Source organism: Etheostoma spectabile, chromosome 9 (assembly GCF_008692095.1).
Source record: "Etheostoma spectabile isolate EspeVRDwgs_2016 chromosome 9, UIUC_Espe_1.0, whole genome shotgun sequence".
NCBI lineage: Eukaryota > Metazoa > Chordata > Actinopteri > Perciformes > Percidae > Etheostoma > Etheostoma spectabile.
In genome coordinates, this window is record NC_045741.1 from 24,607,978 (window position 1) to 24,612,611 (window position 4,634).

Here is a 4,634-nt window from a genome sequence, read left to right on the forward strand (position 1 = left end):
GGTTTGTATGGAGATATTCAATTAAATGACAGAGAGACTGAGTTAGGAGTAAATTTTATGATAGAAAATAGAACATTCAACAAAAGTGTTCCTCGCTTCTTTTGGAGAACAAGTCCTCTTGCAGTACAGTGACATCAACATATTTGTTTCCTAGAACTCAGTTCATAGGCTTCTATATCTTTAGTCTTTGTTGGGATGTAAAAGACATACAAATAGAGGATGTAGCATCCGTGACGTCACCAATTGGTTTGTTGACTGCCAAGCTAAGCTAAATGATAAAGGGGGAAAGTTCTCCACCCTTCTGACAGGAGTTATCCAGCAGAGTTTTACTGGCAGGTAAACACGGGCCTCCGGGTACTGCCGCCACTCATCTGCATACGGCAGAACAGCAAAGTTACCAGCCACCACTAGTGGAAGCTGGCTAGCTTGGTTAGCAGAATGATAAATAATGCTTTTCTTAGCGACCAAAATGTCCCAATTAACTTTGATGAAGTAAAAAAACACAGTGAGAGGGTCAAATTCAAGAATAAAACACAGACAACACCAAAAAACAAGTTCAAGGCTATTGTTATTTTTAAGATATTTGATTTGGGTATTTTCAGCTTTTATTTATAAAGGACAGCTGAAGACATGAAAGGGGGGGGGGGGATGACATGCAGCAAAGGTCTGCAGGTCGGAGTCAAACCCGCGGCCGTTGTGCGGAGGAGTAAACCTCTACACGTGGGCGTGCGCTCTACCAAGTGAGGCGCCACGTTCATAAACATCATGGACACACATCGCTAAGCCCTAAAGCATCCCATACTTTATCCTCTATTTTAAAATAAATGGGACATCATTTAAAAAATGAGCGTCCTGCTGTATCGAAGAAGACTTGAAATCAGCGATTGAGGTGATAAACTGGTTATGAATATGTTCATTGGGTGGTAAATCAAGTGAGAAGTGGGGTCATTTCCCCATCGACTTTTATAGAACGGCATGCCTACCTAAACTTCATATTGTGATGCTCCTAAGAACTTCCACTTTTCTGCCAGATAGAGTTAGCTAAATTGTTTAATCAGCATGGCATATCTTTTACTGCTTTTATTGAAACTTATTCAAGTTCCAATAAAGAGACTTCAGATTGTAGTATGAGTTTGTTCTCGGTCTGGTAGGCTCACTTTCTGGGGTCTGTCAGAGGAGATGAGACAGAGTTATTGAACTTTTCCAAGCAAAACTAATACATTTATTTCATTAATGGGTGAGAATGTCAAAATATTCAACCAGATGTGTGCAGTTATTGAACATTTCTGTTCATTTAAAGAAAATGAAATACATATGTGCACCTTGCTGTCGTTGATTTTACAATCAGGCAAACATTTCAACCCTTGCGTATCTTCGAAATATCCTTAAAGCCCCAGGGGCTAGTTTTGGCATCGATATAGCAAAATAAATGAGAACAGAGTATCATCCGCTTGAGTTACGTGGGGCTTTATTATTTTCTAGGTAATCATTCCTGCTGTTTCATTATCACTACTGTCAGTGAGGCTTATCTCTGCCTGCCTGCCTCGCCAGCCACGGCTCAGGCCCATTCTCCGAGCAACCACAAGGCTTTTTTTCTAATGAGGTTACAGCCTGAAGCAAAGTGATTTGTTTCGTAGACGTTATTATGGTGGCCTTTTGGCTGGCCCCTTAATTTCATCAGTGAAGCACTATTAAACACCAAAGGTCTTATAAGAAAATGGGCCATGCTGGGGGACCTTTTGACATCCTCACAGTGGCAGTTACATAACCCTGAATACCAGAGATAGTCTTGTTTTTAGAAGTTTCAGGCTTTGTTATTCATAATTAGAACCTAAGATGTCTAGATTGACTTTGTTTTGATGGTTTCATTCATATTTTCAGAGATTATCATGTCGACACTGTACTAGGGCTGCTTGATCATGTAAAAAATCAAAATCATTACTATTTTGGTCAGTATTCAAATCACAATAGTTCAGCACAATTACACATTAACTTTTGGAAAGATGCATAATACACATCATTCAGAATACAGGGTTAAATGAGAGTTTACCGGCATGTTGTAATGTGAAAAAATTAATTGTCATTCTCGAGTACATTGTTTGTATGATTGTTCGGAGACGAAATTGAAACGCAATCCAGATTTGATTTACACAGCCCTAGAGTCTAGACCAGGGGTCTTCAATGCTTTTTTAACCCATGACTCCTTAGGACCGTGACACGCCAGCCCAATAATCGGCCGTGGGACACTCTCTTTCTCCTTAAAATGTTTTCAGAAACACGTTTCAGTAACTATTATAGGAAAATATGAGATTGGATTCTGAATGAGCCACCATGACACCAAGACAGCTTTGAATTTCCTGAGAAACCAGACCCACGTGATGCGGTTGTCCAATCAGCTGCTGGTTTTCAATTCAGCCTGATGTTATGAAGACGTGTTATGTCTCGTTGCTTTGGTGCGTTCCGAGACACTATTTCGACCAAACTGATCAGTCCCACTGCCTTTTCTGCCGAGGGTCGGCCATCTGGTTGGTGTGTCTGGGGCTTTAGCTGAGCAAGAGGTGGATCAGGGACCCCCTACTACATACATTGTATATATTTAAGTTGCATATAAAACGTGGCCTGCAATAACGTGTAGGGAGGCCTATACCTTTTTAATGCATAGAATACTAAGATACTAAGCTGTTATATGTTGGATTTCTGTTAAGACATTTTACATTTTGAAAAAACATTCAAAAAATGAACAGTTTGGTGGCCCACGTGCAGTAACTCTGAGGACCCCCTGGGGGTCTCAGACCCCATGTTGAAGATCTCTGGTCTAGACAGGGCTGCAAGATGTATAAGAAACTTATGAAGCAAAAATACATCGCAATGACAGCAAGAAACTAAAACCTAAGTTGGTACATTTTAAATGTTAACGTCTTGGGAAACATGGGAAAATACTGAAAACATTACAAAAAAATAATAATAATTATATCATGAATTAATAAAAATAAAATGACGACAGATGTACAGTAATGTATAGTCTAATAATTTATTTAAAATATGACAGTGACACGTCACCGTGTGGTTTAGCTTTGACAAAAAATCCAAGCCTTCTTATTGGTTGGATATGTCTGGGGGCGGGAGCAAGAAAGTAAATCCAGTAAGAAGGTCCTGTGTTGTGGTCTAGTGGTCTTCCAAAACATTGGACGGACATTACAAAGGAAATAGTCAAAAAATCAAGCAGCAGAGGCCACTATATTCTGAGTTTTGGTCCCCGGTGTGGCTCAATCTCCATAAAGACTTGAGTCTACATATCCCATAATGCAACTATGTCTTTTTTTCATAAATCAACACAGCAGTAGAGAAACAGGAAATGAGGAAAGAGAGGGCTGGGGAATTGAGTGTAAGAAAAAGATCCCTGGCCGGACTTAAACCCGGGACAATGTGGTTCAAAATCTGCACTGTATCCCCCAAGGCTACCAGGGCGCCTGATTTTATATTTTATGAGACCCTGCCCACCTCTTCTAAGGCAGGCTTTCTGTTATAGATGTTTCTAAACCCAAGTTTATATAACGCTGTTGCAACAAGGCCTCACAATTACACAACAAAATGACGCCTCATCGGCAGGACAGTCTCATTTTCCTGTTCCTTTCAAAACTATTACAAATTACTGTTACAAAAATAAAAACATTTTCTAATTGGTCACGGGTACGATTAAGGTTTGGTCAGGTTTAAGCAAAAACACAACTTGGTAAAGGTTAGTGAATCAATGTTGACTGTTGCTAGGAAACGCGTGTTAAAGTCCATCCACCCTGACCAGCTCTCACTGAGGACTGTGTGGCTCTGTGAGAGCGTCACCTGACTGACTTATAAAAGTCATAATTCCTACAGCCAGTAGAGGGCTTTGTCACCTGTGGCTTTGGGACCCAAAAGACACTTTCAACTTGATAATGTCCTCAGGGCTATTTACTCACACTTTGCAGCAATGGAAATAGAATGAGAGTAGGACAGTGGTGAATACTTCTTTCACCACTGTTAGTTAGTCAGTATAATTTTCCAAACTCTGTGTAAGAAGTAAGAAGAATCACAGGTTGGTCTGCTCTGTACAGACAGCCTCAAGATGTCTTCTCAGCAGAAACATTCCTGAATGGGACACCATCTACTTGGCAGCTGCTCATGCCCGCTGATTTGAATATACAGACCTCATTCTGGCCACTGGGACAATGAAAGTCTGTCCTGTTGCTGAGAGACCAGAGCTACCCTGACTAGCTCTGTGGGAAAGACATGACAGTGATAATCAGTGTGAATGTGGAAAACTGCTAGTTAATAACTAAGATTTTGCTTTTGAATTTGCCATCACAATAAATATAGAAGCACATTTCTCTTGTGGAAACAAAAGAACATTTCAGTGTGCATTGTGAAGAGTTTATGTATCATCAGATATTAAGACTCCTAATTACAAAACAGCAAGTTGTCTAGTAAGGGGCGTTACAGAGTCAACGCGAGCGACGTGCTCCCTTCATAGTCTACACAGCGGACGCAAGCGTCACGGCTGATAAATCAAATGCATTCCACCGCTTACACACCAGGGGGCAGAGAGACGGCGGACATTCAGATCAAAATGGCAACTGAAGAGGAGGAGTGCATCCTAT